We start from the raw sequence: 8,996 nt of genomic DNA, 5'->3' as shown, positions 1-8,996 counted from the left end.
AGGTAGAGTCCTGCCAAAGTACTAAAGGATATGTGGAATGACAGGCACATACACGGTGGCCGCTTTATGGACTCCCTGCTTATTAATACTAAACGTTTACTCTTCCAAATATTCAGTAATTCAGTTTATTATATTCAGTTTATGACATTTCCTATCTATCCATGAAGATGCTGTCAAGAGGTTTAGTTAATATTCAACCCAACATTAGAATGGTGAAGGTTTCTGGTCTTTGATTTGGTCTGAAATTTGGTGCTCTACTTGGCCATTCCAGTTTTTCAAAACCAACCCCCACCCTGGCCTTTTTATTACACTATAGTCTACTTGTTGAGCTTACAGAGAATGGTGTGATGAACAAAAAAAGATCCAGTGAGTGGAAGTCCTGTGGGCGAAAACATCTTGAGTGAGGCTGGACAGAGTGGACAGACTTGTTAATGATAACACTAAGACCTAAAAGCCTCAAATAACAGCACTTGACATCAGTGGCATGGGGAAGGGCATCTCTGAATGTACAGCATGCTGGACCTCAAAAGATAATGGGCTACATCAGCAGCATCTATATGATCAACAAAACCGGGCAACTGAAAGCTGAAAAAAGGTCATGTTATTAGAAGAATTTTAAAATCTCCTACAATAAGCTAATAGTTGACAAAGAGAATGAATCCATGAGTCCCTCCTACCATCACATACTGGTAGTGATAGTGTAACAGTGAGTGTGTTTGTATGTGCACACATAACCGGATTAAGGTGAAGGTTTCTTAAAAATCATGGGCAAGTCATTTTCGGAAGTCATTAAACTATGCAGGAAAGAACTGACCGTCATCTTTAGCATGAATCTGAAAAAAAGCCTGTGACAATTTTCTAGTGTTTTATAACTATGTTCAGTCAAACTGACATTTTATTTACAGGTTTCAGTTATTGGGTTGTACGCAGCAGACTCTTTTCTGCTTGACTATGAAATTGAGCAAAAGATCGACCTGGTATGTGTGTTTCATGCCTTACAGCCAATGCTGCTGGAATAATAAAAACACTGGCCTTTTTCCTTCAATAATCTATGCATTAGGTTACTAGTTTCTTTTTTTTGTTGTTCTTTATTTCGCCTTATACAATTTCTCGTATTAGGAATTTGGTAATTTTCACATACCCCTTGGGGTCAGAGTGCAGGGTCAGCCATTGTACAGTGCCCCTGGAGCAATTGAAGGTTAAGGGCCTTACTCAAGGGCCCAGCAGAGTAGGATCTCTTTTGGCAGTGACGGGGATTCGAACCGGCAACTTTCGGGATACCAGCGCAGATACATAATGTATTGTCATGCGTGTATGTCAGAGGGTCACCCTTCGAGTGGTATATGGTTCCACAATGGACCAGGAGGGGGCAGTGCTACAAACTATCTTGTCTTCATTTTTTTCCACAGTTTCAAGATGTGATGGCAACTGTTTTGTTTCATTTTTCATGATGTCAAACATTTGTTTTTGTTTTGTTCTTTAAATAAACAGGGGCAGCCGGGTTGGAGTGCTAAAATTTATCTTCTGCCGAGCTTGTCATTCCCTCGGACGACCACAGGGTGTTACCTGAGTGCCCTGCGTGCTGAGTTTAGCACTCTACATTCATCAATGTAAATGTAATGATTTCTGATATAATACAACAGATTATTTGAGCCAAGGGAAGGAATAATGCGATTGTCCTAACATTCATTTTGTGGGCGATTCTACCTTTTAAGATTGAGTGAGGGCGGCACAGTGGCTCAGTGGGTAGCGCTGCTGCCTCGCAGTAAGAAGACGTGGGTTCGCTTCCCGGGTCCTCCCTGTGTGGAGTTTGCATGTTCTCCCCGTGTCTGCGTGGGTTTCCTCCCACAGTCCAAAGACATGCAGGTTAGGTGCATTGGTGATCCTGAATTGTCCCTAGTGTGTGTGTGTGTGCCCTGCAGTGTGCTGGCACCCTGCCCGGGGTTTGTTTCCTGCCTTGGATTGGCTCCAGAAAACCCAGTGACCCTGTAGTTAGGATATAGCGGGTTGGTTAATGGATGGATGGATGGAAGATTGAGTGAAGTAATATATAGGCAGGCTGACAGAGTGTAAACAGACATGTGCAGACTACAAAATTGTTAACTGTAATCTGGTTAAGGTTTTATATGGTTCCATGATCTGGTAATTAGAAGAATAAACTAAGCAGTTTACAATTCAAAATTTTATCTGTACTTTAAATGGAATATCATGAAGCTAACATTGATTAACCTACCAACAATAAGGACGCCTGTGTAAACATCAAGCAATTAGAAAACCTGGACTCTTTGCCTTTATTTAAACAGAATCGTCTAAAACATTTAAACTCTAAATCCCATTTTAAACACACTCTTGAGTATATTTTTAAATAACTGCTATAGATTGATTTTAAACTCCGTATCCTTACTGACTTGGACCTTGTATCTTTAGATCATTTTTTTAGAAATTGTTACAAATCCTTTTTTTTGTAATTTATTAGACCTGGGGTCATTAGGATGTGAATGGATAAACAGCCCGAGAAAGGCAAACACATATTGATTATTCCTGTAATCGTCAATTTGACATGAAGTGAGGTCTTTAAATTTGAGATGCATGCTGAGCAGAAAGAAAGAACAGAGTGGGAGAGAGAAGAGCAAGAAGAGCAGAGAAGAGAAGGGAACAACAAAAGAAAGAAGAACCCAAAGAACTTGGCCAGACCTCTGTAAATTGAGCAACAATCTAAAAGCTCTGCACCCAGACTTGACAAGACTCTTCTTCCATCATCTTTATTTTCTGCATTTTCTGAATTTTTAATAAGACTTTTATTCAAATACATTGCTTAATTACCCCTTATCAAGTGGGGTCATTTTTGCTAAATCGCTTGTAATTCGACCTCTCCAAATTAGAATCATTGCTGTTATTGAACTATCTGGAGTATAAACACATGTTTGGTCTCTTTGTAAAGGTAACATTCTCTAGTTTCACCCTTAGTAGTCAGAATCACTGTAGGTGTGACTGATCAAAAGTTATGCACATTAGAACTCACAAAAAAAATGAATTTTTTTGTTCTCACCTAAGTTTTTATGAAAATAAAGGAAAATAAAGCTGCAGTAGGTAGGTGGGGGCAGAAACACACTATGTACCAACAGAATAACTTGTTGACTACTCACATTTCAAATTTGAAAAGAATACCTGTAAAAATGACATTTTTACATCAGTTTTTATGTGGGCATGCCCAGGGGCTTTTTAGGGGGACCATTATCCACATTTTGGAACGAATGGAAAAAGTGTAATAACTTTTGAATGCTTCAACCCACATTTATCAATGAGGGCTCTACTGAAACTTACACCTAAAGGAATCTATATCTACACACAGTGTCACTCTATTAGTTATGGAAATTCATGTTCCATAATAAAAACAATAAAAAATACACATTTCAATATAAAAAAGTCTTATGGGCTAAAAATATATATATATATATTATTTTTTACTTTTTTTTAATAAAATGCACACAAACTATATAAATTTTTTTACAAACTGTTACAACACAGCTCAGCATTTTTCCACGTGCCACTGATTGTAGCAATCCTTAGCAGGCAGAAAGCACAAGGGCGTGTCACATGTCGCTCTCTGCCATTAGACGTCTCCTGGTCAATCGATAACTGTCACGCCGCGTACATGCATCTATTATTTAATCGATTAGTGTATTTACATTTATCTGTACTTTTATCCATATTTAAAATGCGAAAAAACTAGGTGAAATCACAATAAACAACCACGCACCAAGTCTGCAGACTGGCACAAATGCCAGCTTCGTGCAGCTCCGATCGGTTTTGTTTACAAGTTGGTATGGCAAGTTACATATCGACGTGCTCAGCTGCTCATTGGCTGTAAGTTTGGAGTGTCACTCACAGCGTCAAATCAAACTGGTAGATTCTACCAGGGTTTGGAGTTGTGAGTCATCGTTCAGCTGACTATACCAGTTGGCTATACGAGGTGCCAGTCACCCCCCAGACCCATCGTAATTGGCCAACTTAGGTGTCAATCAGAAGCTAACACTTCCGTGTAACATGCTTTAGCATGGTTATTGCCGACATAAACAAATTACGTCTGATATGACCAATAGAAGTGAAAAAAAATGTCGGAGCTAGTCTCGAGTTAAAAAACGTTTTCTGGAGTTTTTGTCCCTTTGAGGATCTATCGTGTGTTTTGGACCTAATCGTTTTACTGGATTATATTCCCTGGAGTCTTACGGACAGAATGAGATCCAATATTGCTCGGAAATATTGATGTTTGACTTGCAGAGAGCCTTCAAAGGTAGTCAAAGGTAGGAAAAGTCAGCTCTTAAAAGTATTTACTTCTCTGTAAAAAAAGGATTTAGTGTCAGTGCTGTGGTTGTTGTGAGTCAAAATGGTTTATATCATCGGAAAGACGAGACTCTGAATTATCATTTGATGTGTAGTATGTCGAGGTGCATGACAGAGGAGCATGCACACATGGCTGTGAGATGATTGTGACGTCGTAAAATCGTCATTATGTACCGGGACCGTCTGAGATGTTAGAGATGTTAGTCTCTTTGCAAATACAGTACATTTCCTACTTTTTCTACCATTGGTTTAATCGATCCATCCATTTTCTAACCCGCTGAATCCGAACACAGGGTCACAGGGGTCTGCTGGAGCAAATCCCAGCCAACACAGGGCACAAGGCAGGAACCAATCTTGGGCAGGGTGCCAACCCACCGCAGACCATTGGTTAAACTATGTTTTTATTCATTTTGCTTTATAATAACATTGATTTTATTCTGTTTGATTAGGTCAAGGTGTATTATTAAGAGCACCTGGTGTGGGTCATTGGCATATTCACACAGGAGTTAGTGGCTGAGAAGAGACGTCTTCAACAGAAAGCAGCATGGTGAGCGGGCACCTGCTTTGGTGATTGGCAAGTCTCTTTGCTTGAGGCAGCTGTCCACGTGAAGGTAAGGCTATACAAGTGGGGCGCTATAAAGCAGATATACCTAACATTTATTTAAACAACATACTTAACAACATAGAAATGCCAAGATAAGAAACATAGGAATCTCTGTGATAAAATATTGAAATTATAGTGACAAGAACACCTGGTGTGGGTGACAGGGGTTAGCAGCTGAGGGGGGGACACCTCCAATAAAAAGCAGCACGGTGAGCAAGGCACCATTTGTTTTTTTATGCTGAGTTTTTAAGTATCTCTGCTTAAAGCAGCTCTCCATGTCCAGATAAAGCAGTACATATGGGGTGCTATCAAGTCAAGTCAAGTCAAGTTGAGGAGCATGCATTGGTAAAGTGCATTGCTGCACCCACCACACAACGAAATAACCTGGAATCCCAGTTGACAACCACCAAGGCAGACACACAGTCCAGTCCCACCCTCTGGAAATGACCCTCTATCTGAGGCAGCAAGGTGTTACGTGGGTGACCCCTTGACCTGGGGGTGCTATAAAGCAGATATATTAAGGCAAAATTCCACAACAATACAACATGGCATTTTTGAAACAAGGTTTTTTTTTTTTTAATAATACTGAAGTGCATGTCAATGCACTGATTCCTGCACCGATGTTCTCTTGGTGCACATCACATTTCTTAATACCAACTGAGTTAAATGAAAGGGTACATTCAGGCGCTGCAGCTGACCTTGCACATTCCTTCCTGGATGCGGCCTGCTCTTTCTCAAATGGTTACATTCAGCAGGATAATGCATCGTGGAACAAGGCACCCATCATTTCAAGATGGTTCCATTAACAAAGAGAGAGAGAGAGGTTGGGGGCATGCATTGAGAGCATGTTGCCGCACCCACCACACACCGAACCACTTGGACTGGCACCCAAGTGCAGCGGGTAACACCGCAGCACCACACTGAACAGTGCAAGCTTTTTTTATGATGGCTGGAGTGCCAGTCCTGCCACCAACCCTCAGGATATCCCTGGAAGTAGGAGGACCTGCTTGCAAATTAATGTCATACCCAGGACAAAGCAATTGCATGTTAATGGTCTTGCTCAAGGCCCCAACAGATTAGAGTCACTTCTGGTGTTTACCAGATTTGAACTGACAACCTTCTGATCGCCGGCACAGATCCCTAGCCTCAGAGCCACCTCTCAACATGCATTAACAAAGGTTAGGGATAAAATGGCAATCGCCAACTAAACCTTCCAAATAACTAATACATGAAATATTTATTCACAGCAGTGCAAAATTAATAACGAAAAGACAATGGATTAGGAATTGCTGCCTATTCACAAACAGTCCAAAGGATAAATTAATAAGGAAACAAGTCCATCAGAAGAGAAACAAAATAAAATCTAATAATTCTGAAAGAAAAATTAGAATCAAAACCACACTCTAAATCTAATTTCTAAAATGCAATATTTATAGGAAATAACAAAAAAACACAAATATTTATCCCCAGACTCAAAATCAAACTCAAAATAAATTGACCTTTACAGCCTCAACACTACAAATGGACTTACCTTCGGAGGCGTTGCTCAACCGTATAGACACCTCTTTGTAAAAAGAAAAGAGGACTGCCAAGAGTACAACTCACACAGACACAGGGAGAGCGTGTAATCTCCACAAAACCAGGAACCAGAATTGGCAGCAGCATTAACCACTGTGCCATCATGCCATCATGCCAGATTCTGACAATACACACAGTGTATAAAGTGTGCAGAATATAGAACAATGTATGGACACGCAAACAATGACACATTTAGAAAGAAATTAAATAAATGCTTCATCTGGATAGCCAGCATTTGAATAAAACTGACTGACACTTTTCTTCATAGGATCAGAAGCACTCAACTGGACCCTGAACCTCAAATATGTTGGCCAAATTAGCTACCTGAGAAAGGATCTATGTTAATGGCACTATCCTCTTTAATAAAACCCCTGTGTGCGCCCAGGTGTCCGTGTGTGTGTGTCTTTTGGTGAAGTGCGCATGCGCGAGGCTCGGTGCGACACGCACGACCAGCATTGTGGACGCACACACACTGGAAGCTGAGCACACAGTGAATGGCGTATTCGCGGCCACGCATGATAAGCAAATAAAGGACATCCAGTTACATTAGCCTTTGCCATGACAATTAATAAAGCTCAGGGGCAAACCTTAGAAAAAGTTTCCATTTACTTGCCAGAACCAGTATTCAGCCACGGTCAGTTATATGTTGCATTATCAAGAGTTACAAGTTTTACAGATGTTGTTGTTAACGTTGTAGATGGTCCTGAACAAGAGTGTTTACAAAAAATGTTGTCTATAATGAAATTTTATTGAAAAATTTCCTGAGGTAAAAAAATTAAAAACATTTTCCTAAATATCTTCTTCAGATATTGTGCATTACAGATTGTTATAAAGTTTTACACTAAGGCAATATTAATTATACTTACTGCATTGTCATATACGTTTCTATTTTATTTTTAATATTATTTTACTTTAGGCTTCTTGCAAAAATATTTTTAACAAAAAAATTAAGACAACAAACAGAATGAGGTCAAGGTCCCTTGCCATTTAATATAGACTGTTCCTAATAATGTTATGCACTACTGTTCTAGCGCCCATTATTGTAACGGGCTTAATGTCTAGTATAAATATAAAGGGTGAGTGATAATCTAGAAGGACAATTATAAGGATCAGTTGAACTAAGGTTCATGCGTGTAGAGGACAGGTTATTCTGAGATTTCAGCTTGATACCAGATTGTGACCTTATTGGCCTTGTAAATGCCATTAATAACACTACATACAGTGCCTTCAGAAAATCTTCAGACTCCTTCATTTTTTCACATTTTGTTAAGTTGCTACTTTGTGCTAAAATCATTAAAAAAAATTGAACTTCATCCAGAAACACACGGTACTCTAAAATGACAAAAAAAAAAACATGATGCAAGATATTTTTGCAAATTTATTGCAGAGAAAAAACAGAAATATGACAATGACACAAGTATTCAGACCCTCTGCTATGACACTAAACAAATTCTATTGATCGTTCTTGAGATGTTTCTACACCTTGTTTGGAGTCCATCTGTGGTCAATTAAATTGGTTGTACATGATTAGGAAAGGCACACATTGACTATTGAAGGTCCCACAGTTGAGCAAAATCCATGCCATGCAGAATTTAGGGACAGGATTGTGTTGGGGAACAGATCTGAGGGTCGCTACAAAAAACTTTCTACAGAATTGAAGGTTCGCAAGAGTGTAGCGGTTTCCATAATTCTTAAATGGATGAAGTTTGGAATAACTGTCACTCTTCCTTGAGCAGACTACCCAATGAAACTGAGCAATCATGAGAGAAAATACATGGTGAGAGAGGTGACCAAGATCCCAATGGTCACTCTGGATGAGCTCCAGAGAGTCTGTGTGGAGATGGGAGAAACTTCCAGAAGTACAACCATCACTTCAACAATCCACCAATCTGTGCTTTAGCAAAGAGTGACCAGACAGATGCCTCTTCTCAGTAAGACACATGAGGAAGCCTGTCTGAAGTTTGCAAAAAGGCACCTAAAGAACACTCAGGTGCCCTTACCCTAAGGTCAAGGCAAAGACAATACAGGAGTGTCTTAGGGACAACTCTGGGAATGTCTTTGAGTGGCCCAGCCAGAGCACGGACTTGAACCCAAATGAACATCTCTGGAGAGACCTGACAACAGCTGTCCACCGACAGTCTCCATCTGACCTGGCAGAACTTGAGAACATGTGCAGAGAAGGATGGTGGAAAAATCTCCAAATCTCCACGTGAAAAGAATGGTGTGTCAGATCAAAGAAGACTCCAGGCTGGAATCACTGACATAAGGGTCTTCGACTAAGTACTGAGGAAAGGGTGTGAATAATTGTGTCAATGAGTTAAGTTTTTTTTTTTAAATCCTGTTTTAAGTTTCTCATTCTGGGGGTATTGAGTGTCCCTTGACAGAAATAGTTTCTTTAAATGATTTTAACAAAAGCTTGCAATATAACAAATTATTTAAAAAGTGAAGGGGTCTGAGTACTTTCTGAATG

The sequence above is a fragment of the Polypterus senegalus genome, chromosome 3 (assembly GCF_016835505.1).
Source record: "Polypterus senegalus isolate Bchr_013 chromosome 3, ASM1683550v1, whole genome shotgun sequence".
Taxonomy (NCBI): domain Eukaryota; kingdom Metazoa; phylum Chordata; class Cladistia; order Polypteriformes; family Polypteridae; genus Polypterus; species Polypterus senegalus.
This window is presented reverse-complemented; position numbering follows the sequence as displayed.